Source organism: Rhinatrema bivittatum, chromosome 2 (assembly GCF_901001135.1).
Source record: "Rhinatrema bivittatum chromosome 2, aRhiBiv1.1, whole genome shotgun sequence".
NCBI lineage: Eukaryota > Metazoa > Chordata > Amphibia > Gymnophiona > Rhinatrematidae > Rhinatrema > Rhinatrema bivittatum.
This window is the reverse complement of record NC_042616.1, coordinates 355841669-355868296: the sequence shown is the minus strand read 5'-3', so window position 1 is coordinate 355868296 and position 26628 is coordinate 355841669. Positions and strand designations below refer to the sequence as shown.

General features: G+C 43.1%; 1 long non-coding RNA gene across 1 annotated transcript; it reads left to right on the top strand.

The window, feature by feature from the left end:
- The first annotated feature begins 29 nt into the window (after positions 1-29).
- On the top strand, positions 30-14649 carry LOC115084700. Its single transcript, XR_003854636.1, has 3 exons — positions 30-164; positions 3278-3341; positions 13727-14649. It is a non-coding gene; the product is annotated as an uncharacterized LOC115084700 (long non-coding RNA).
- Positions 14650-26628: the final 11979 nt, after the last annotated feature.

Here is a 26628-nt window from a genome sequence, read left to right as displayed (position 1 = left end):
AAATCTGCAGGCGCTGCTCTGGTTCGATGCCTCTTCCCTAGCGCCTCCGACTTCCCTGCGTACAACGTTCAGTCACGTGTTACTAGAGACTCAGCTCACACTTCCGGATTGTCACGTTTTCTACAACACCAGGGCGGGCGCTATTTTCCCTCTTTCGCGATAAGGTAAGAAAGCAAAGGTTTTGTTGTTCCTAACGTAGGCGCGACTTTATCGGGATTAATGAGAGCAAACAACAGAGGAACTCAGTGCGAAAAACTGCACTGTCCGTTTTATTTATTGTATGAGCACCATCTGAGCCTGTGCGTTCTTATTCGCTCCTTTGTCTTTCTATATCTTTTGATTCCGGGGCAGTGTTACTAACTCCTCCTTGAAGAAAATCACTAGATAATAAGAACATAAGATTTGCCGTACTGGGTCAGACCAAGGGTCCATCAAGCCCAATATTCTCTTTCCAACAGCTGCCAATCCATGTCATGGACCTGGCAAGCTGTCTACCCCAAGAGGTAGATAGCTTCCATGCTGCATATCCAGGGATAAGCAGTGGATTTTCTCAGGTTTACCTTTAAGGACTTAACTTCCTGGAACTTGTTCAAACCATTTTTAAACCCAGGTACACTAACAGCTTTTACCATATCCTCTGGCAACAAATTCCAGTGCTTAATTATGCATTGATTAAAAAATATTTTCTCTTATTAGTTTTAAATGTTTAACTTTAACTTTATAGTGTGTCCCCTAATAATTGCATTTTTTGAAACAGTAAACAACCAATTACTCATTCCATTCCACTCCACTCATTTTATAGACCTCTGTTATATCTTCCTTCAGCCATCTCCTCTCCAAGTTGAAGAGTCCTAACCTCTTTAACCTTTAATCATAGGGGAATCGTTTCGGTTGGCCTTCTCTGTACCATTTCTAATTCTGCTATATTATTTTAGAGATGTGGTGACCAAACCTGCACACAGTGCTCAAAATGAGATCAGACAATGGATCAATAGAGGCATTATGATATTCTGTTTTATTCTCCATTCTTTTCTTAATATTCTGGCATTCTCTTTGCTTTCTTGACTGCTGCTGCACACTGAGCAGATTTCAACATGTTATCCAGTGTGAAAAGTTTCCAGACTGGGTAAAAAGTAGCTAAAACCAAGTTGTTGCACAGTGGTGAGTAGTATAATGGGTTCACTGTCACTCAGAATTGACACCAGTCAAGCAGTGTTCATGTGTGGTCTAAGCCCCGCCCACTCCTGCCCCAAACTCTGCACATGTCCCTCCCTCCCCATAGAAGAGAATGGATGTGGCCATGACCAAGACCTGCCCCAGACCACACCCCTCATGCCCCAAACCACACCTCCAGCCTGCCCCTGACCCTACCCCTGCTCTCCTCAAACCATGCCCATAACTCTAATCATGCCCCTCCCACCCTATAGCAGTGAATGAAGTAGCCCCTTCCATCCCCGACCCTGCCACATCCCCTATGATGTCACCCGAAATGACCCTTGACTACTTTTTGATGACATCACTGGTAGTCCAACCTACCTCCCAAAAATATGCCCCCTAGAATATCATCAGAAATGTCCTGTCGCTTTTAATGATGACAAAATTAATGGACCCTGTCTGCATTTTGATGATGTCACCGGAAGTCCAAATAATTGCTACTGGGGGTGGTGACAGAGCCGGAAACAGAACTTTCTGACACTGGATTTAAAAGTTACTAGCTGTGATGTAGCAAGCTCTCTCTCTTTCCCCCTCCCTGCCTCCCCTCAGTATAAATACGAATGCCAAAATAGCCTGCCTGGCTGGCATACAGAGTTAAATGTTACTATCTGTGACCTAGCAGGAAACTCTCTCTCTTTCTCCTCCCCCCTTCCAGCCTCCGCCTCAGTATAAATATGCATGCCCAATGACCCTGCCTGGCGAACATGCAGAGTGAAATGTGAGCAGATCCTTTTGTAGTATACAAAAAGGATGATTAATAGCAGGGTGTGGGGGTTGGGATACTAGAAACTCAGGCATGTAAAAGTGAATAAAATAAGGCTTGAGTTTTTGTTTTAAATACAGACCACTGCAACCATGCACGAGCAGCTACTAAATAAAATATATGACCCAGGTAATGTCCTTTAGTGGATTGCAAGCTGGTTAAAAGACAGGAAAAAGAGAGTAGGATTAAATGGTCTGTTTTCACAGTGGAAAAAGGTAAACAGTGGAGTGCCTCAGGGATTTGTACTTGGACCGGTGCTTTTTAATATATTTATAAATGATCTGGAAAGGGGTACGATGAGCGAGGTGATCAAATTTGCAGATGGCACAAAATTATGCAGAGTAGTTAAATATCAAGCGGATTGTGATGAATTGCAAGAGGACCTTGCGAGACTGGAAGATTGGGCTTCCAAATGGCAGATGAAATTTAACATGGACAAGGGCAAAGTGATGCATATAGGGAAAAAGTAACCTTTGCTATAGTTACTCAATGCTAGGTTCTAACTTAGGAGTTACCACCCAGGAAATAATGGATAATACCTTGACATCGTTGGCTCAGTGTGCTGTGGTGATCAAAAAAGTAAACAATGTTAGGAATTATTATGAAGGGAATGGAAAATAAAAGGATGGATGTCATAAAGCCTCTGTATCACTCCATGGTAGACCACATCTTGAATACTGTGTGCAGTTCTGGTTGCCACATCTCAAAAAAGATACAGTTGCACTGGAGAAAGTGCAGAGAAGGGCAACCAGAATGATAAGGGTCATGGAACGGCTGCTCTATGAGGAAAGGCTAAAGAAGTTAAGACTGTTCAGTTTGGAGAAGAGACGACAGAGAGGGGATATGATAGAGGTCTACAAAATCATGAAAGGACTTGAACAAGTTAATGTAAATCAGTTGTTTACTCTCTCAGTTAATAGAAAGACCAGGGGGCACTCCATGAAGTTACCAAGTAACTCATTTAAAACAAATCGAAAAAATTTATTTTTTACTGAGCGTATAATTAAGCTATGGAAATCATTGCCGGAGGATGTGGTTATAGCAGTTAGTGTAACAGGGTTTAAAAAAGGTTTAGATAAGTTCCTAGAGGAAAAATCCTTAAACTGCTATTAATTAATAAGTAATAGTAGCTTGTGATTTATTTAATGTTTGGGTACTTACCAGATACTTGTGACTTGGGTTGGCCACTGTTGGATTTAGGATACTGGGCTTGATGGACCCTCGGTCTGATCCAGTATGGCATATCTTATGTTTTTATGTTCTATAGGAAGTTTTGGTGTAATAAATCCTCTTTTTCAGGCTGCTGAAACATGTAATGAAACAGTGACCAGAAAACAAGTAACTGAATGGCTTACAGATCAAGGTACTTATTCTTTACACAAACCTGCTAGCATGCATTTAAAAAGAACTTTCATGTCAGATATGAATGCACAATGGCAAGCTGATCTGGTTGACCTGACTGCCTTATCCGGTTTTAACTGCGGCTACAAATACATATTGATGGTGATAGATATCTTGTCAAAATATGCATGGGTGGTGAGCCTAAAAACAAAGACAGGCCGTGAAGTGGCCAGTGCATTTGAAAATATATTTAACTGTGGCCGTATTCCCAATAAAATGCTAACAGACGAGGATAAAGAGTTTTTAAATAGCACTGTGTAGAATTTGTTAAAACACTGAGGTGTTCATTATTTTGTGGCCAACAATGATGTTAAGGCAGTGGTTGTGGAGAGATTTAACAGGACCTTAAAATCCAAAATGTGGCAATGCTTTACATCACACAACACTTTTCGATATGAAGATGTGCAGCAGGCTTTTGTGAACAGTTATAACCACAGCTTGCACAGAAAAATACAAGCTAGCCCCATCGATGTAATAGCTTCAAACTCTCTGCGGTTCAGGAAAGTAATCTACGGCGATAACAGAAATCATGAACCTACTAAGCTCTCTTTTAAAAAGGGGGTCATGTTAGACTGTCAAAAAGTAAAGGGGAATTTGAGTGAGGTTACTAACAAACATAGACCAATGAGATATTTATAATAATGAATGTTTTAAACAGGGGACAGAAAATAGTGTACAAGAAACAAGGTTATGGTTAGGAAGTCATTCAAGGTTCTTTTTGTTCTGAAGAATTGCTGAAAGTCAGTTCTTGAAATGATAGAATATTCTGCATTGATAAGGTTCTAAAGGTAAAAAGGAGAGGAAAGAACAAAGAGTTTTGTGAAGTGGCGGGGGTGGTCTGAAAAATTTAATAGTTGGATAAAGGCATCAGAGATGCAAGATGTTTTATTTGAAAAGGCCTTGTATCATAAAAAAGAAAAATGAATGAAGGAGGATTTTACGTAACGCTTGCTAGTAACGCCTCTGTGAGGATATTTCCACAAAATACTAGTTCTAATTTCACGATACAGTTAACTAGGCCAATGGACCTACAGGAACCATGGGAAGTGGGGCTGGTGGAAATACCCTCACAGATGGAGGAGTAGCAGCCTGATTAGAGCAGTGGGCTATGAGTCAGGAGACCAGGGTTCAAGTCCCACTGTTCCTCCTTGTGACCTTGGGCAAGTCACTTTACCCTCCATTGCCTCAGGATAAGGAAATACCTACAATATCTGAATGTAATCTTCTTTGAAATGCTGAAAAAAGTTTGAAAAGTGGAATATAAAAATCTAAATAAAGTAATTAAAGAAGATCATAAGTACATTGTTACCTCGGTAGAAGGAAGCATGGAGCATCAATTTGTTGTACAAAAAGGGCATTATGCAACTGTTCAAAGTTTAGTGGCCCAAATGAACCTTGATATGAATAGTTTCTTTAAGCCCATACCACCGTGGATCATGTATGACCCCAGTACCCAAAGAATCAAATTAAAATCAGAGGACAATCAAGCAATTTCCACAGAGGATGATTTAGTGACCATTTTGGGGGTAGAAGCTAAAACGAATTCACTGCTCTCACTATTTCCAACAGATATCAGGGGTGGGTTTGAAATAAAGACAGACCAGAACCAACACATGTCATTTTCTTACAGGAAGGTGATCATTAAGCTACACCTGCGATCCCAGAAAGCTGTTTTTTAAAATGGTTGTGGTTAAAGACTATGGTGATCCCAGTGCATACAGAAATTATTATGCAGCACAGGCTGGGCACGAGCCTTTAGGGTATTATGGGGCTCTGGTCCTGTATGGTGAAGGGATAGGTGGTGTGTTTCTTAGTCTCTTTAGAAAAGCAATATCGCTTTTGAGAATTGATTTTGAGATTGTTAAACCTCATGTACAAAGTGCAATAAATAACATTGAAAAAATGTTATTGGTCGTGTCACACCTGCCGTTCTGAATAAAATTGACACCATTGCGCAGTCAGGGTCAGGATTAGTGGTGATTAGAAGAGCTGTTGAAAGAAACAGAACCAATCAACAGGGGCATCCTGAACCTTTTAAAAGAAAAAACCAAATGTGCCAAGTCTCAGAAGCCTTAACTGCAAGTATAAGAAGAGAAACCTGTCCTCGAGGAAGCAAGATATATTCTAAAGTACTATGGCATTTGTACATCAGAAGTCTGAAGAATGCTTGAATCACAGTTGGATCTGTTTCACCTAGCTCCACTAAAACCAGCATCATAAAAAGTATTTATATGGAAATTCCACCATTATGTGCCTTGTTAGAAACAGCCCCTTTAGATTTTTATATAGCTGGACATGTCAAGGATTTTCTGGATTTAAACAGCACATTGCTGTACCTGACCTGTAAAATTCTGAAAGAAGATGGGGCAGATTTTCACATAGAGGCCAAAGTAGAGCTCGTGAGCTATCCGGTGGTCTCTATTTTTAGCCAGCTGGATGTCATTCTCGGAGACCAACCTTTTAGTCAGAGCAACACCTGCTATCCTTAAAGAGCCCTCATAGAGTTGCTTCTCAATTATGGTGAAGGACCTCTCAAAACACAATTTACAAATGGTCTGTTTTATAAAGACCAGCCGGGGACCTGTAATGTCAGTTTTACAGAAAGAGCTTATTTTACAGCAGCTGGCCATAAAGTAGATCTGAAACAACAGATCTACATAGTGATCTGTTGTTTCAGGAAAAGTTGCTAATAAAAGGAGTGGATGTGAAAATTAAACTAACGCAGTACAAAGATACATTCTGTTTAATGAGTGGTGATGCCGACGAGCACTACAAACTCCTTATTTTATCCACAGCCCTCTTTGTAAGGAGAGTGAATGTGTCCCTGTGAGTGCATTTGGGGCATGCAGAAGCTTTACTGAAAGCTAATGCCAAATAAGTGGTGGATCATCTAGGGTTGAAAGTCTTTAGCATACCTGCTGTGGAGCCCTTGTGACTAACCAGAAAAACTTTGTTTTTTGGTCAGTTACCCAAACTTATTGTATTGGGGTTTGTGGATAATGATGCTTTCAGCGGTAATTACTCTAACAACCCTTTCAATTTTAACCATTACGATATTCATTTTGCTGTGCTGTATGTGGATGGTGAGTGAGTCCTGGGAAGCCTCTCCAATCAGATTGATTTTGAGAATGGATGCTAGGTCAGAGAATACATGCAGCTGGTTCAAGCGACAGGTAAACATTAGAACGATAGTATGTTATTGATTGATCGTCATGAATTTTACAAAGGCTATACCTTACTGGTCTTTGACCTATCACCCGACCATTGATTAAAACTGGTAAGCTGCAGGCTGAGAACTGTTTTACCAAAGCTTTGCCCCACACGATAAATATGATTGTGTATGGTGTCTTTGACATGATAGAAATTAACCACAGAAGGAATGTTCTTTTTGATGATCTATGATAAACACTGTACATATCTAAGTTTTGTTAATTGCTGTTTTAAGAAAAACTGTCCCATGTTGACTAGTAATTGAAATTCAAGGTCATGGCCAGCCCAGATCCAGAAAAGAAGAAGCTATGCAATAGTGTGGAAAAGAATGAGTTTGCAAAATGAATGTGAGATAAAGAAGTGTCCAAAGTACCTGACAACCTACAAGAACAATGAACTACTGAATAAGCATGTTATGTAACATCTGAGGGGCACATGAAGGAAAATTACCAGCGCAGCAAATGTAGAGATGAGAAAGGGGAGGGGTGTGCAAGCCTTGTTACCAGTGCTTAAAAGAGAGAAACAAATTTACAATGACGAGTAGATTGGCATGGCTGGGTGAACAGTTAAATTCTGTGATACTTAGCTCCTCTACTCCCATAAGGAATCACAACCTCTTGACTTTCCTTATAGTTTCCGCTATCATAACTTTGTATGCATGCATGAAATAAACAAATCCTGCCAGCTCTTACAGATCTCTAAGCTATTTAATAAATGTTAAGTTTTGAAACTGAAAGTCTGTTTCATCACTGGCTATCTCTGGGGAGGAAACCAGGCAGAGTAAGTTTCAAGGTTTTTAACATTTTGGTAGCAGAGGATGGTATGGGCATGGATGTCTGGCTGGAAGAACTGGTCAGGACCGTGGATGTACGGCCAGAACTGGTTGGGACCGTGGGGTACGACAAATTAGGACCTAATGGAGCCACAGGCACGATTAGGGACCATGTGAGTATATTTTTCATTCCTATATGTGAGCATTTACATTTACATTTTTGCTAAGATTTGGTTTCATTACTGACTGTTACATAATAGCTTAAAGTTGGCAATTTGTTTTTTCTAAAGCATTCTAAGTTTACATGTATGTCACATGTATGATTTTTTTACCCACCGGTGAGAAGTTGTACATGTGCATGCGATGCAAAGAGCTCCTGGCTCTCAGAGAACGAGTCCGATCTCTGGAGGCTAGAGTGGCAGACCTGGAGGAGCTGAGGGAGACAGAGAGGTATATAGATGAGACCTTCAGGGACATAGTAGTCCAGTCCCAACTTCAGACTGGCAGCCCTGGTGCTGCCTTGGAGGAAGAAGGTCTCATAATGGGAGAGCACCAACCAGATGTAGCAGGAAAGGATCCTGTAGCAAGGACCTGCTCTCTAGGTGATGCATTGTCCTTTCGCACTGAGGATATCTCCCCAAGGCCTACTGCCCAGGAGGGAAGGGTTAGGTCGGCCGTCATAGTTGGTGATTCGATTATTAGGAATGTAGATAGCTGGGTGGCGGGTGGGCGTGAGGATCGCCTGGTAACATGCCTACCTGGTGCGAAGGTGGCGGACCTCACGCGTCACCTAGATAGGATTTTAGACAGTGCTGGGGAAGAGCCGGCTGTCGTGGTACACGTGGGCACCAACGACATAGGAAAATGTGGGAGGGAGGTTCTGGAAGCCAAATTTAGGCTCTTAGGTAGAAAGCTTAAATCCAGAACCTCCAGGGTAGCATTCTCTGAAATGCTCCCTGTTCCACGCGCAGGTCACCAGAGGCAGGCAGAGCTCCGGAGTCTCAATGCGTGGATGAGACGATGGTGCAAGGAAGAGGGATTCAGTTTTGTTAGGAACTGGGGAACCTTTTGGGGAAGGGGGAGTCTCTTCCGAAGGGATGGGCTCCACCTTAACCAGGGTGGAACCAGACTGCTGGCGCTAACCTTTAAAAAGGAGATAGAGCAGCTTTTAAACTAGAACAAAGGGGAAAGCCGACAGTCGCTCAGCAGCGCATGGTTCGGAGAGATGTATCTTTAAAGGATACTAATGATGCATTAGAATTAGGGCATCCCGACAGTGAGGTTCCAATAATTAGAAAAGTAGTCCAAGTGCCTGTAACTAAAAACTCACCTGAGCTAAAAAATTCTAACTTATCCCTATCAATTAAAAAGCAGAATAAAAATACAATCAAAAAACAAACTTTGAAATGTTTGTATGCTAATGCCAGAAGTCTAAGAATTAAGATGGGAGAATTAGAATGTATAGCAGTAAATGATGACATAGACTTAATTGGCATCTCAGAGACATGGTGGAAAGAGGATAACCAATGGGACAGTGCTATACCGGGGTACAAATTATATCGCAATGACAGAGAGGACCAGTCGGGAGGAGGTGTGGCGCTTTATGTCCGGGATGGCATAGAGTCCAACAGGATAAACATCCTGCATGAGACTAAATACAAAATTGAATCTTTATGGGTAGAAATCCCTTGTGTATCAGGGAAGACTACAGTGATAGGGGTATACTACCGTCCACCTGGTCAAGATGGTGAGATGGACAGTGAAATGCTAAGAGAAATTAGGGAAGCTAACCAAATTGGTAGTGCAGTAATAATGGGAGACTTCAATTACCCCAATATAGACTGGGTAAATGTATCATCGGGTCACGCTAGAGAGATAACGTTCCTGGATGGAATAAATGATAGCTTTATGGAGCAATTGGTTCAGGAACCGACGAGAGAGGGAGCAATTTTAGATCTAATTCTCAGTGGAGCACAGGACTTGGTGAGAGAGGTAACGGTGGTGGGGCCGCTTGGCAATAGTGATCATAATATGATCAAATTTGATTTAATGACTGGAAAGGAACAGTGTGCAAATCCAAGGCTCTCGTGCTAAACTTTCAAAAGGGAAACTTTGATAAAATGAGAAAAATTGTTAGAAAAAAACTGAAAGGAGCAGCTACAAAAGTAAAAATGTCCAAGAGGCGTGGTCATTGTTAAAAATACCATTCTAGAAGCACAGTCCAGATGTATTCCACACATTAAGAAAGGTGGAAAGAAGGCAAAACGATTACCGGCATGGTTTAAAAGGGGAGGTGAAAGAAGCTATTTTAGCCAAAAGATCTTCATTCAAAATTGGAAGAAGGATCCAACAGAAGAAAATAGGATAAAGCATAAACATTGGCAAGTTAAATGTAAGACATTTATAAGACAGGCTAAGAGAGAATTTGAAAAGAAGTTGGCTGTAGAGGCAAAAACTCACAGTAAAAACTTTTTTAAATATATCCGAAGCAGAAAGCCTGTGGGGAGTCAGTGGGACCATTAGATGATCGAGGGGTTTAAAGGGGCACTTAGAGAAGATAAGGCCATCGCGGAAAGATTAAATGATTTCTTTGCTTCGGTGTTTACTGAAGAGGATGTTGGGGAGGGTACCCGTAATGGAGAAGGTTTTCATGGGTAATGATTCAGATGGACTGAATCAAATCACGGTGAACCTAGAAGATGTGGTAGGCCTGATTGACAAACTGAAGAGTAGTAAATCACCTGGACCGGATGGTATACACCCCAGAGTTCTGAAGGAACTAAAAAATGAAATTTCAGACCTATTAGTAAAAATTTGAAACTTTTCATTAAAATCATCCATTGTACCTGAAGACTGGAGGATAGCAAATGTAACCCCAATATTTAAAAAGGGCTCCAGGGGCGATCCGGGAAACTACAGACCGGTTAGCCTGACTTCAGTGCCAGGAAAAATAGTGGAAAGTGTTCTAAACATCAAAATCACAGAACATATAGAAAGACATGGTTTAATGGAACAAAGTCAGCATGGCTTTACCCAGGGCAAGTCTTGCCTCACAAATCTGCTTCACTTTTTTGAAGGAGTTAATAAACATGTGGATAAAGGTGAACCGGTAGATATAGTATACTTGGATTTTCAGAAGGCGTTTGACAAAGTTCCTCATGAGAGGCTTCTAGGAAAAGTAAAAAGTCATGGGATAGGTGGCGATGTCCTTTCGTGGATTGCAAACTGGCTAAAAGACAGGAAACAGAGAGTAGGATTAAATGGGCAATTTTCTCAGTGGAAGGGAGTGGACAGTGGAGTGCCTCAGGGATCTGTAATTGGGACCCCTTACTGTTCAATATATTTATAAATGATCTGGAAGAAATACGACGAGTGAGATAATCAAATTTGCAGATGACACAAAATTGTGCAGAGTAGTTAAATCACAAGCAGATTGTGATAAATTGCAGGAAGACCTTGTGAGACTGGAAAATTGGGCATCCAAATGGCAGATGAATTTAATGTGGATAAGTGCAAGGTGATGCATATAGGGAAAAATAACCCATGCTATAATTACACGATGTTGGGTTCCATATTAGGTGCTACAACCCAAGAAAGAGATCTAGGTGTCATAGTGGATAACACATTGAAATCGTCGGTTCAGTGTGCTGCGGCAGTCAAAAAGCAAACAGAATGTTGGGAATTATTAGAAAAGGAATGATGAATAAAACGGAAATGTCATAATGCCTCTGTATCGCTCCATGGTGAGACCGCACCTTGAATACTGTGTACAATTCTGGTCGCCGCATCTCAAAAAAGATATAATTGCGATGGAGAAGGTACAGAGAAGGGCTACCAAAATGATAAGGGGAATGGAACAACTCCCCTATGAGGAAAGACTAAAGAGGTTAGGACTTTTCAGCTTGGAGAAGAGAAGAGACGACTGAGGGGGGATATGATAGAGGTGTTTAAAATCATGAGAGGTCTAGAACGGGTAGATGTGAATCTGTTATTTACTCTTTCGGATAGTAGAAGGACTAGGGGACACTCCATGAAGTTAGCATGGGGCACATTTTAAAACTAATCGGAGAAAGTTCTTTTTTACTCAACGCACAATTAAACTCTGGAATTTGTTGCCAGAGAATGTGGTTCGTGCAGTTAGTATAGCTGTGTTTAAAAAAGGATTGGATAAGTTCTTGGAGGAGGAAGTCCATTACCTGCTATTAAATTCACTTAGAGAATAGCCACTGCCATTAGCAATGGTTACATGGAATAGACTAGTTTTTGGGTACTTTGCCAGGTTCTTATGGCCTGGATTGGCCCACTGTTGGAAACAGGATGCTGGGCTTGATGGACCCTTGGTCTGACCCAGTATGGCATTTTCTTCTTCTTCTTCTTACAATTCATTATGTCACAGGGTACGGGATCTCCCTGCCCCCTTGCATTAGTGTGTGAATTATTTCCACATGAAGTTAAAAATCATTACTAAGCATTGTAAGAAGTGGGCTGTTTGGGCGAAACAGGATGCTTTATAGCTGGCCTGAGGACAGTAGTTTCTCTGCCCTAGTTCTGCAACAATTGCTACAATTCATTAAGCATAAAAAGACAGGGAAGTCTTAACACGATATTCGCATTCATTTAAATGTTCATGATTACATGAAAGCATTAGATGAGCACAGGATTAGATTCCCAAGCGGCAGTATCAATTTTATGCTCCCAGTCCCAAGCGTCAAGAATCAGAATTTAACCCTGGATAGGCTATAACACAGGGAAGCCTGTCTTCTTAAAAGGTTTTCTTTTCCAGATTGTCCAGCATACTTAATGAAAGCTTGTTCAGAAATAATACTTGCCTGTATAAAGTTAAATTCGATCCCTATTACATAAATACTGTTTATTCCAAGAAGATGAGGTGAAACATGTAGTTAATAATTGTGTGCCTTTCTCTTTGAACAGAGCAGATGTTTGACAGAGTTCTGAGATGAGATAGTGATTTCTTTTTACTTTTTCTACTTTCTCAGCTTTCTGAGTTTATATTAGGAAAGAGTTATGCCAGTAAATAGATGAGAAATTCTAGTTACTTCTGCGGTCATTTGTCTTTGTTTGTTTATTGTTCCTGTTTTCTGCCCTGCACTATGGAATTGTAAGACATTGCTTTCCTTGTTCCATACTCAAAAAGAATTCCCAGGAGAGTTAATGGTTGATTGTTTTCTGGAATTATTATAACATGTTTGACTGGACTCTAGCATAGTTACTATACAACAAATTAATTTATAGTGTTAAGTTAAAATACTAATTTGATTGCTGGACAATGCACTTACTGGTGTTGAAGTTTAGAATTGAAAGGACACTGGTAATTAAGGGTTAACAGCAGAGATAATTACTGGAGAGAGGAGGGGGTCGAGCCAGTGAGAGGAAAGAAAAAAAAAAAGGTTGAGCCAGCGTGGGTGAATGAAGAGAGAGTGCTTTTTTTTTTTTTCAGAGAAAACGAACGGAAAGAAAAAAATTGTTTTGTTTATCAGAGCATTATTAAATTGTTTGAAGGTGTGCGTATGTGAATAAAGATGGAGTTGTGGCATGTTAATTAAAAGGAAGGATATTGTTTTGAAAGTACAGAGAGACATTGAAATAGTTAAGATTCTTTGGCGTGCAATCACTAGTGGGGGTTAGTATAAGCATTCAAAGGTTTAGTACTTACACCAGTACATTTAAAGCACTTCCCAGGTTTGTTTCCTTGCAAATCCAAACTGATTTTATTAAATAGTATATGAATTGCCCTAACAATGTTTTGCTGTTTCACAAGGTTTTTCCCTGCACTGATGGTAGAGATATCTTTGTAGCTCAGAGTTCTGCTGTCTGAATTTATTCTCCAAGGTTAAAAACTAAAACTGGTATTATTCCACAGAGCAACTTGTGATAGCGCCTCCTTGAGGCTTAATAGAAATACGAAATAAGAGAAAAATTTTACTTTAATCATTCTTATCATAATTTTGTTGTATGCCAGATTTTATTTTCCAGGTCGATGGCCTTCCTGCCATGAAAGAAGTGAGGCTGATATTTTTATTTTTCCAAATTTTTCCAGTTAATTTTCTTTTCCAATTTTAAACAGAATTCTGATTTTTGTTTTACCCTGGCCAATCCAAACATTTTCCAAATATTTTTCAAACTTTTTTTGTCTAATTTTACTTTTTGGTTTAACTTTTGAGCTCAAAATGTGTGTTAACTGTTGTCTGTCTTGATGTTAAGAAGGTAATGAATGAATATTTGTGCAATGACTGGATGTGTGACAGTTCAGTGAATGTTCTATTTAATGTCTGAAGTACCTGAGTTGTTTACAAATGAAGTCTTCTAATTGATTAATTTGAATTTGTATTGCTCTATTACATTAGGTATTTGAATCCATAAAACACACATCTCACTTATGCCTCGATGACAACACCATACTGAAAGAACTGTACACACCATACGTTATTGATTCCAGAAATCATCCCATCACGCCTTTTTCGTGCCTTTGCCACAGACATCATGCCATCATCACAAAAGTCAATTTGACCCCTTAATTATCTGAACTGACATATTTACTCTATTTACCTGATTTTCACTTTGTAATTATTTTGTTATGCTTTGCCCAGATGCAGTTTTTCTTGATTGTATGAATCAATGTACTTTTATCTGACATGTGATAATTGATTGTCATATTTACCTAGTCAATATGCCTTTTTGCAGATGCCATTGTTTGGATTTTCAAGTTGATGATACAGTTTGAGTTTATGCAGTTTTATTAATCCCTACATTCCAAATGTTTTGCAGCATTTTCCAATCCTATAACTTTTAATATGTATATGCATTTACTTACTGAGTCAGCTCTCCTCTATCTTTAATCTGACCACATAGAGGGATCAAGAGGGGTATATAATTCTCTCTCCCTTATTTCTTGTTTTATTTTTTACTGATTTTTCTTCACTTTCCTGTGCAGGGACTCGCCCAGGTGGTTTGTTAGCCCTACAAGGACATTATTTTGTATAAGGACACAAAGCATACTGAGCACTTGTTTCAGTGAAAGTGTTTTATCCCACACACATTATTCAAATTTGTCTGTAATTCTAAATGTTTACTCTAATTATTCCCGATTGAAGAGAGAATTGCAACAGTTAGATTTCCTTAATTCTAACAAAATCTCCCTATTATCCATTATGGGGAGGATTTTCAGAGCCCTGCTCGCCTAAATCCGCCCAAAACCGGGCGGGTTTAGGCGAGCAGGGCCCTGCGCGCCGGTAAGCCTATTTTACATAGGCCTACCGGCGCGCGCAGAGCCCCGGGACTCGCGTAAGTCCCGGGGTTTTCGGAGGGGGCGTGTCGGGGCGTGTCGGGGGGGCAGGCCCGAACCGCGCAGCGTTTTTCGGGGCGTGTCGGGAGCGTTCCGGGGCGGGCCTGGGGGCGTGGCTACGGCCCGGGCAGCCCGGGGGCGTGGCCGCGCCCTCCGGACCCGCCCGCAGGTCGCGGCCCGGCGCGCAGGAGGCCCGCTGACGCGCGGGGATTTACGCCTCCCTCCGGGAGGCGTAAATCCCCCGACAAAGGTAAGGTGGGGGCTTAGACAGGGCCGGGTGGGTGGGTTAGGTAGGGGAAGGGAGGGGAAGGTGAGGGGAGGGCAAAAGGAAGATCCCTCCGAGGCCGCTCCGATTTCGGAGCGGCCTCTGAGGGAACGGGGGTAGGCTGCGCGGCTCGGTGCGCGCCTGCTATACAAAATCGATAGCCTTGCGCGCGCCGATCCAGGTTTTTAGCAGATATGCGCGGCTCCGCGCGTATCTACTAAAATCCAGCGTACTTTTGTTTGCGCCTGGAGCGCAAACAAAAGTAGGCCTATTCGCGGAGTATGAAAATCCGCCCCTATGTGTGTCATTCCATTAGTTACAGGGATTCTTTTTTTTTCAGTTTATGGTACAAAAATACAGTGCTTACAAGCCAATTTTAGAAGTTATAGTTAATGAGTATTTATCAAACCTATGAATGAATTATCTCAGCCATATGCAGGACCAAATGATTATTTGTTATTATCCCAAAACGAAGTATGTTCTATTGTAAAGGGACATGGATTTGGTCTAATTGGTGGGAACAACTGATACACTGGCTCCCATCCCTAGGTGAGATTGCAGGGGTATCTTATGGTTTGCTCTGGTTCTTCTCATAGGTGTGATAGCAGTTTGAATGTGTTTGCCTACCTGTTTGTTTTTGGGCCTAAACAACATCTTCTCTCACCTTGAATACAGTCAACATTCAGAGGTCAAGCATGACACAGAACCTTTGTGCTTCCCTTGATACAGCAGCTTCCCTGGAAAGGGACCTTCTCGGGATGAGTCATGTTGGCAAGGATGGGTAAGATCAGAGTATGCCCTCTGACAACCTAAGACAGTCGCATGGCCCTGAGAGTGATGATTGCCACAATCATCAAGAGGGAAATGAGGATTTAAGTTAGCTGTTAATTGCTGTTTTAAGAAAAACTGCCCCATGTTGACTAGTAATTGAAATTCAAGGTCATGGCCAGCCCAGAGCCAGAAAAGCAGAAGCTATGCAATAGCTTACATACCCCGAGCTCCTTCCCAGACCCATTTCATACATTATCCCTCCCCTGCTCAGATTGCTATTTGTTCCACATAATAGCTAATGAATATCATATATTATATCTTCGTATAGATTATCTCCTGTATATAATTTTCCCATTTAATATGTTAAATAAGGTTCTACTCTTTGAATGTTAAAGATAGTTATAAGATATTTGTATGTATTACGTTGTTATCCTGTAAACCGGAGTGAAGGCAAAACGCTATACTTCGGTATATAAAAAAACCCCAAATAAAAATAAATAAATAGTGTGGAAAAGAATGAGTCTGCAAAATGAATGTGAGATAAAGAAGTGTCCAAAGTACCTGAGAACCTACAAGAACAATGAACTACTGAATAAGCCTGATATGTAATATCTGAGGGGCACATGAAGGAAAATTACCAGTGCAGCAAATGTAGAGATGAGAAAAGGGAGGGGCGTGCAAGCCTTGTTACCAGTGCTTAAAAGAGAAACAAATTTACAATGATGAGTAGATTGGCATGGCTGGGTGAACAGTTAAATTCTGTGATACTTAGCTCCTCTACTCCCATAAGGAATCACAACCTCTTGACTTTCCTTATAGTTTCCGCTATCTTAACTTTGTATGCATGCATGAAATAAACAAATCCTGCCAGCTCTTATAGATCTCTAAGCTATTTAATAAATGTTATGTTTTGAAACTGAAAGTCTGTTTCATCACTGGCTATCTCTGGGGAGGAAACCAGGCTGGGTAAGTTTCAAGGATTTTAACAATCTTCCGTATTTTAAAGGAGGACCCATATGTTACAAAATCTTTTTTAGATGTACTGCCCAGCAACTGACTGCCATATGTACAAATAGAAAGAAAACCTGCATGCTTAGTAGTGAATACCCACTCCCCCAAACTTACTTGGAGAGCACTGATTAGCAATCTATATGACTGAAATGGCATAGGGGAATTTTTTTCATTCCTGTGAGTAACAACCTTCTTCCTTAACAGTATTATGAACTTTTTCAATAAACATTGTAAGGATGTTTTATACCACAACAGGCAATTGCGCATCCGCTATCCACAGCCTATGGTTACCACTGTGTATTTTCGTTACATCAGTGCTGTAAAGGGTTGTCTTTTGACAGTATTCTAAAATTGTATTCTGAAGAACCATTGCAAATTGACAAAATGGTATTACAATTTTAAATAACAACAGAGAAAGCAATGCATATTTAGATCTTCTTGCTTTGTTTCACAACCCCAGATGTGTGTTCTATACCAAGAATATTATGCTAATCCTAAATAAAAGCATCCCTCTCGAGGGTTTTTTGCGAAAATGAACCAAATGTCCAGTATTTTTTTTAAGTATTTTTATTGAAAAGATATTACACATTCAATCATTTGTATGTGCAAAGCAGTTTATGCTTTTTATAGGGAATGAGGTCTTTGCGGTTTACAATCTTTGTGAACATTTTAGCAATTCTCCCATAAGGATTTACCTTGAATCGTGCCAACAGATGCTTGTTGGTCGGGTTACCCATGACCATGGAGGGCAAGTTTAGTTCTGCCAGGATTTTCATGAACAGCGGGTATCTTCCGCTGTGAAAGAGCTTGGGTCTGTAGCACTATGAACTAGGTCTAATAGATTAGATCCACTTATATGCTTTCCCTTGTATACAAAAGTTCCATTACCCTCCCAGGATGCAGTGCCCTAATTCTTTGACAGTTTATTGAGCAGTACCTCTGCATTTTTTCTATAGCACCTGCTGGGTTCTGGGGGGCTAGTGTGCTCTAGAAATGCTGCGGTTGCTGTATCATCCTGCACTGATAGATACAGATTTATTTTCTCTCTTTCCATGTCTCCATGTCTAAGCACCAGATAGCACTGTAGCACTTGTGAATAACACTTGGCCTTTTCATATTCTGAAATACCAGAACTTTGAAGTATACCTTTAATTTCTTCATCTAGCTTTTGAGCTGTAGTGGTTCTAATATTTTCCTCTAGAACTGAAGGATTTCTCAAATGATCAAGTTGTTGACTTGGCACTAAATACATTTTTTCTGTATTCTGCATTAGTGCTTAGCTCAAAAGGCCTGTGATGAGCAATAATGCAAAACCTAACATGGGCCAGATTAAAAAAAAAAAAAAAATCATCTTTCACCAGATTCATTTTCTTTTTGAGTGGCACCCTTTTATCGCCCAAATTCCTTATGGCTTGACGGTTCCTTTTCAAGATGCTTATCTGCTGTTGTGATAAAGGAATATTACCTTTCAGAGTGTTTAGCGCACCCACTAAATCATTAGAAGCCATGTTTAGGATAGCTTTTCTCCGTTGCGGAGAGGCTTGAACTGAAAGTTTTAAAAGGGCCAGGTTCCACTTTACACGAGCAGACATGATGTCTGAGACACACAAAACAAATAGGGGAGAGAATACATATTAACTTCTTTTTATAGGGGACATGTGTTTTTTCACAGTATACAGTGATCCAGTCTGGTGGAAAGATGTTTGTCCTCAGTCTGTAACTGTCTGGTGTCATAGCATTTAAATCCACAGTGAGATATCCATATGTTTTTCTGGTGGCATCCTCAAAGGCTTCTAAAAATAAGCGTGACATACTGGGTACATCTGTCTGGCTAAACAGTGATTTCCTAGTGTGTAGCAGATGGACTCAGGACCAATGGTTATAGTGTACTCCTGATAGCTGTTGGAGACGGATCAGATTTCAATCTGACGTCAGTCCTAGTACATATACCCCAGCAGGAAGTGCTGCTCTTCAGTATTTTCCGTCTCCATAGCGTTAGGGACTCTATGCACGCTCGCACAGCGTTAGAGTAATTGCTACCAAAGAAACCCAAAACAAGAAGAAATCTTACCCTCTACAGACGAGCCCCGCTCACCTGTGGTGACACCCCTTGAGTCCCTTCCCCACTTGAGAATTCCCAAGGTGATTTCCACGATCTGTCAGAGGTTGGCCTCGGTCCGACAGCCAACCCTCGGCGTGGACTTAGCCCATGGCAGCGGGTGAGGCTGAGAGGCAGCGGGTGCAAGTTCGAGCGCGGCGATGAAGGTATTTTCCCTCTCCCCCCACAGCTGGAGACTGCCCGGAACAAGACCGGGAAATGCCAAGACAAGGTAAGGTAGAAAACTTCTTTAAAGTTTCTGGTCTCCGAAGTTCGAAGAGTCGCACAGGTCGCCAACTGGCGCCAGTGCCACCGGGTTGATCAGCCCTAGCAGGGCTAGGCCCCGGTCAGATTCGGGGGTCCTCCCACATGGAGACCCTCCGAGGTGGTCACCATACTGGCCGCGTGGTCGCTGTCGCCATCTTGACCTGTTCGCTGCCCTGTCCGCCATCCCAATCCGTGCGCACAGAGGTGAGAAGTGCGCACATCGGCATGCGCATAAAGGCCGTGCGCATAGTGACGCGCACAACCACACGCCTACAGTGCCGGGCGCATAAGTTTGGCCCATGTGCACCCGACTTTCGCGCACAACCTCGATGCACCAGAGCGCATAACTAGGGCAGCCGGTCCCTGTATTTTTTTACTCGCACAAGCCATGGCACCACCAGAGAAAAAGCTCAGGGTCTTTGCCCAGCATGCCACATCAGAGCTGCGCAACATGAGGAGGCCACGGCCCTGTGTATACAGTGCGAGGAGGCCCTGGGGGATTTAGCCCATGGCTCTCCCGAGCCGGTGCCGGGATCCAGCTTCTCAAACAGTACGCCGGACTTCACGTTCCCCAGCAGGCATCTCCCTCAAACGGGACTCCCCAGGGACACAGCGCCTCTTAATTTAGACCCAGCATCTATCTCCTGGGTGGAATTCTTCAAAGGCCTGCATACCTTCGTCCACATGCAGCCGGGGCCTCCTATATCACGGCCACAGCCTCCGCCAGAGGACCTCAACATACCGGGACCCTCTATGCCCAGAGAAGTACCTCTACCGCCCAGAAGCCCCACCTTTGGGGACACACAACTCAGACGACAATTCAGAACCCCTGGAGGAAGGGGAACTCTCCCAGGACTGAACCCCACCGAACCATGAGGTGTTTCTTCACCAAGGACGAGCTTCCAGACCTAGTCACACACAGCTTGAAAGAGCTCACTATCCCGGGCACAAATGCCTTGGAGGAACCTAAGACGAACCCCCTCCTCGTGGGACTCCGTCAGACCTCCCGTCATTTCCCACTGTTACAAGCCATCCAGTAGCTAATTGACCTGGAATGGGAAGCCCCAGAAACCACATTCAAAGGGGGTCGTGCCCTAGCAGCCATGTACCCTCTGGACCCCGCTGCCAAAGATCTGGCAGGTCCGAAAGTGGATGCTATGGTCTGCGCGGTCTGGAAGCACACTACTATCACAGTCGAGGGAGGAGCAGCGCTCAAGGATGCCCAAGACAGACGTCTGGAATCCATCCTCAGTCTTTTGACATCTCCGCTATGTCTCTACAGATCGCGGCCTGCTGTGTCATGGTGACACACGCCTGCTTATCACAGACCAGGAACAACACTCCCGGGGAAGTCCTGGAACCAGCAGTATCATTCCCACAGATGCTGCTTCTGATCTGGTGCACACTGCGGCTAGAGGCGTGTCATCCGCCATGGCGGCCAAAAGACAACTCTGGCTCCAAAGCTGGTCAGCCGACGCATCGTCCAAAGCGAGACTCACAAGGATGCCCTTTAAGGGAACCCTCCTGCTCAGAAGCGAACTAGAGAAGCTAGCCAACAAATGGGGTGAATCCCCACGACTGCGGCTACTGGAGGACAGGAATAAGAGAAACCAGCGACCCTTCCCCCGAACTTCTAGGGCAGAGGATCACAGTGCTTCAACCCATACAGAAGCAGGTATCAAGAGGCTCGCCCCACAGGCAGGAGCCGGTCCTTTTGGAACAAGCACAACAAAAGAGGAGCCAGCTCGGGGCCAGGTCCCAGCCGCACCCCACAATGAAAATCAGCAGACCCATCCAAGGGAAGAAGCCATAGGGGGCAGACTTGCCCTATTCTACCAAAGATGGGTCGAGAGAACTTCGGACAAGTGGGTCCTAGCCATCATGCGAGAGGGATATTATCTGGATTTCCACCACATCCCTCTGGACAAGTTTGTGGAATCCCCCTGCCACAACCCCTCCAAGAGGATGGCAGTGGATGCTACACTGACCAGGTAACTCACCTTAGAGTCTATAATACTGGTACCCTCACAACAAATAGATGGAATAATGTCCAGTATTTATTTTATCGTTCCCAAGAAAGAAGGGACGTTCCAGCCCATCCTGGACCTCAAGTCGGTCAACCACCACCTGAAGATTCCTCGCTTCCACATGGAAACCCTACGCTCGGTCATAAGGGCGATACATCCAGGAGAATTCCTTACATCCCTGGATCTGTTGGAAGCCTACCTGCACATTCCGGTCCATCAAGAGCATCAGCGTTTTCTATGCTTCAAGATCCTGGACCATCACTACCAGTTCCGGGCACTACCATTCTGGTTAGCCACAGCACCCCAGACATTCACCAAGATCATGGTGGTAGTGGCAGCAACACTGAGGAAGGAAGGAATCCTCGTACACCCTTATCTGGACGATTGACTGATCAGGGTGAAATCCCCAGAGGAAAGTCACCAGGTGACCAACAGAGTCAAAACTCTACTGGAGAGCCTTGGGTGGGTGGTCAATACAAACAAGAGCTGTTTGCAGCTCTCCCAATCCCTAGAATACCTGGGAGTTCGGTTCGACAACAAACAAGACAAGTTCATCCTGATACCAACAAGGAGATCAAAACTGATGACCCAGTTGTGAACCCTGTTGAGTGAGCTTCATCCCACAGCATGGGACTACCTCCAAGTCCTCAGCCTCATGGCATCCACACTGGAAGTAGTGCCATGGGCAAGAGCTCACATGAGACCCCTAGAGCGATCTCTACTGTCACGATGGAACCTACTGTCCCAGAACTACACCATTCGCCTCCAGCTCCCGGACAAGGTTCGGCCCCAACTACAATGGTGGCTACAAGAAAGCCATCTGAGCCATGGAGTGAGGCTGTCCTCACTGACCTGGATCCTGCTCACCACAGACGCCAGCCTACGGGGATTGGGAGCACACTGCCAGGAGCTAACCGCCCAGGGGCAAAGAAGAGTCGGGATGGAACATCAATCACCTAGAAGCACGGGCAGTCAGACTAGCCTGCCTACGGTTCAGTCATAGACTCCGAGACAAATCAGTCAGAGTCATGTCAGACAACGCCACAACAGTGGCCTACATCAACCGTCAGGGAGAAACCAGAAGCCAAGAGGTGTCTCTGGAAATAGACCCCCTAATGACGTGGGCGGAAGCGAACCTTCGAGAGATCTCGGCCGTCCACATAGCGGGGAAAGACAACGTCGCTGTGGATTACCTCAGCAGAGAAAGTCTAGACCCAGGAGAATGGAGACTGTCGACCACAGCATTCCAGTTGATAGTAAGCCGTTAGGGAACACCAACCATGGCCCTCCTGGCAAACCGGTCCAATGCCCAAGTGCCCAGCTTCTTCAACTGCAGACGAGAACCTCAGTCCCAGGGAATTGATGCCCTGGTAGAGACCTGGCCACAGGAAACTCTATTATACGCATTCCCACCATGGCCCCTATCGGGCGCAATCATCCACAAGATAGAACACCACAAGGGACCAGTACTTCTAGTGGCCCCGGACTGGCCAAGAAGGCTGTGGTACGCAGACATGCGACGGCTACTGACAGGGAGCCCTCTCCCACTACTGCCACACAGGGATCTTCTCCAACAAGGGCCGATCCTCCACGAGGACCCAAGCTCGATTCTCTCTTATGGCCTGGCCATTGAGAGGTCTCTCCTGAGGAAGAGTGGACATTCGGGGGCAGTAATTGACACCCTGCTTCGAGCACGCAAGTTTTCCACATCCCTAACATACATAAGAATTTGGAGAAAATTCGAAGCCTGGTGTGAGGACCGCGACATCATCCCACGCTTAGTCAAAATTCCCACAATTTTGGAATTCCTCCAGAATGGCCCACAGAAGGGATTGTCTCTCAACTCCATCAAGGTACAGGTGGCCACATTGTCATGCTACGGAACCAAGAGTGAGGACAGTAGCCTAGCATCTCACCCGGATGTTTCCTGCTTCATGAAGGGAGTCAAGCAGATCTGACCATCCCTAACGTGGCTGGTGCCTCTATGGAACCTCAACCTGGTCCTAGACTTCTTAGCAGGAACCTCCATCAGACCTCTCTGCGGCCTGTCCTTCCGACTATTAACATTGAAAACAGACTTCCTGGTGGCAGTCTGTTCGGCCCGTCATATCTCCGAGCTACAAGCACTGTCATGCCGAGAGCCATTCCTCAGACTCACCCCGGGAACCATCCAGCTACGCACAGTCCTGTTCTTCCTCCCCAAAGTGGTCTCTCACTTCCATCTCAACCAAACCATCTCGCTACCATTGCCAGATGAGCATAAGGATTCGGAAGAATCTTGCCACCTGCGCCACCTCAATGTCGGCAGACTCCTAGTCCGATACCTGGAAAGGTTGGGATCCATACAAAAGACGGACCATCTATTCGTTCTTCACAGCGGGAAGCAGCAAGTGGAAGCAGACTTGCGAGCAACCATAGTCCACTGGATCAAAGAAGTTATCAAGGCGGCCTACATAGAAGCAGGCAAGCCGCCACCTTTGCAAGTCAAGGCCCATTCCACTAGAGCCCAGGCAGTGTCCTGGGTGGAAACCAAGATGCTGTCACCCGCCGAGATCTGTCGGGCAGGTTCTACCGCCTGGATGTTCAGGCTCGAGAGGACACAGCATTTGCAAGGTCAGTACTAAGTGGGCTTCGGGCAGCCTCCCACCCAGTTCGGGAGTAGCTTTTATACATCCCATTGGTCCTGAGTCCATCTGCTACACGCTAGGAAATGGAGACATTACTTACCTGATAATTTCGTTTTCCTTAGTGTAGACAGATGGACTCAGCATCCCACCCACGGCTGCCGTCATTCATGGAATTCTCGGGCGACATCCCCGAGAGCGAGTTATTCATGGGTAAGCCAAGCTTTCCCTCCAATTAGGACACTCATCCTACCGGGTGTCGACGTTTCTTGGTTGAGGGCACTGGCGGTCTCCAGCTATAATCAATTCAACCAGTTCAAGTAAATCAAGTTATACAAGTTATTCAGTCACACATATATCCACAATTGCTTTTCAAGGAGAATACTAAAGAGCAGCACTTCCTGCTGGGGTATATGTACTAGGACTGACGTCAGATTGAAATCTGATCCATCTCCAACTGCTATCAGAGTACACTATACCCATTGGTCCTGAGTCCATCTGTCTACACTAAGGAAAATGAAATTATCAGGTAAGTAATGTCTCCATTTTCAACTTATCTCTAGGATTCTTAAAGAGCACCATATATTTTGTATTTATAGCTAAGGTTCTGCATGATTTGCCTTGACAGAAAACATTTTGTACAATATATTTAATACTCAGCTTTTAGTCAGTATGTACATCACAGAAATCTGTCTCGATTTCACCACTTTTCCAAGCGCAGTCCATCATATCTTCTACAATAACCATGTTCAATGGAAACAATTGATCGACATTAAAAGTATCATGTAAATAATCCATAAATGTAATAAAAGGATATTTACATAACCTTTCTTTATACAAAGGCTGGCAGCAACTATAGCATCACACAATATTGTTAGGCATGTCAGTCAACATACGACCAGCATGTTCTAATAGTTTTTTAACAAAGAAAATTTTGCAGCTATTTGATAGTCCGGCTAAAATACATAAAAATGGATGCCTCTAGCGCACTTTCACAACTTCAGTATCCATAGGGCAGTGTGTTAAAGCAATTTTTCAATCACCCTTTTATCATATACAGCCATTTGTGTTTTCTTAAATAAGCCAGCCTCTATTGTCCAGGTCTTTTTGTTTCTTATGATATCTGTTGGTTGTACCTGTATATTTTTTGGACTCTTGTTCACAGCCTCATGTTTATAGTTAAAGACGCAATCTTTCAAGCTAATGAAATTGATCTTTTTACAGTTTTCTACATTTAGTGTATTCCCTTTCACTTTCATACAGATCTTTCCACTTGACAGGTTGTAGCCGTATGATTTGGGCCCTGCCGATACAAACTCTGTGAGATGCTCATCTGCACAATATCACAAATATCACAGAATCTGTATCAATATACAATGTTCTTGCAAACTGTCAAATAGATTATACAGTTCTAGACAAGCGTTAACTATTGTAAAGGAGGTAATGAAGATGTTTGTATTACCTGGCAACATGCTGCAGTCTTTTGAGTACCTCCATCTTACACATGCTGTTACATCATCAATAAAATCATGTGACGAAACTTCTAATTCAGAAGAAAAATATTTATAGAGATCATCAGGATCTCTCACAATACTTGTATCACGTAGATCTGGTTTTGGCTAAACTTCCCCTACAAAGAGTTTAAGAAAAGCTTAGCAATTTAGTGCTTTGTGGGGTTCATGCTAACCTGGTCTAGACATAAAACCACACCTTTTTTGTAAAAATCAGATATATACAGGTTATGCTTTTTCTCTATCGAGACACCATTGAGGGTAACCAGAGGCTTCCTGTTTTTGACAGATTCATTTTTATGTATTCAGAAAACAGACTCAAATTTACGATCAAAGTGTCATATTTCACATATTTTTGCAACCACATACACTTTTGCAACAGCCACATTCATCTCCACAGTGCACCAAGTCCCTTTCAAGGGTTCTCTCCTTATCTGTATGGGTGTACGTTTCCTGCTGCTGGTTGTCAGCACATGTATGACACAGGGGGAGTATGAGATTACCATAAGAACATAAGAAATTGCCATGCTGGGTCAGACCAAGGGTCCATCAAGCCCAGCATCCTGTTTCCAACAGAGGCCAAAACCAGGCCACAAGAACCTGGCAATTACCCAAACACTAAGAAGATCCATGCTACTAGTAAAATTGATTAATAGCCATTAATGGACTTCTCCTCCAAGAACTTACCCAAACCTTTTTTAAACCCAGCTACACTAACTGCACTAACCACCTCCTCTGGCAACAAATTCCAGAGCTTTATTGTGCGTTGAGTGAAAAAATTTTCTCCAATTAGTCTTAAATGTGTTACTTGCTAACTTCATGGAATGCCCCCTAGTCCTTCTATTATTCGAAAGTGTAAATAACCGAGTCACATCTACTCATTCAAGACCTCTCATGATCTTAAAGACCTCTATCATATCTCCCCCTCAGCCGTCTCTTCTCCAAGCTGAACAGCCCTAACCTCTTCAGCCTTTCCTCATAGGGGAGCTGTTTCAGCCCCTTTATCATTTTGGTTGCCCTTCTCTGTACCTTCTCCATCGCAACTATATCTTTTTTGAGATGCGGCGACCAGAATTGTACACAGTATTCAAGGTGCGGTCTCACCATGGAGCGATACAGAGGCATTATGACATTTTCCGTTCTATTAACCATTCCCTTCCTAATAATTCCTAACATTCTATTAGCTTTTTTGACTGCTGCAGCACACTGAGCCGACGATTTTAAAGTATTATCCACTATGATGCCTAGATCTTTTTCCTGGGTGGTAGCTCCTAATATGGAACCTAACATCGTGTAACTACAGCAAGTGTTATTTTTCCCTATATGCAACACCTTGCACTTGTCCACATTAAATTTCATCTGCCATTTGGATGCCCAATCTTCCAGTCTC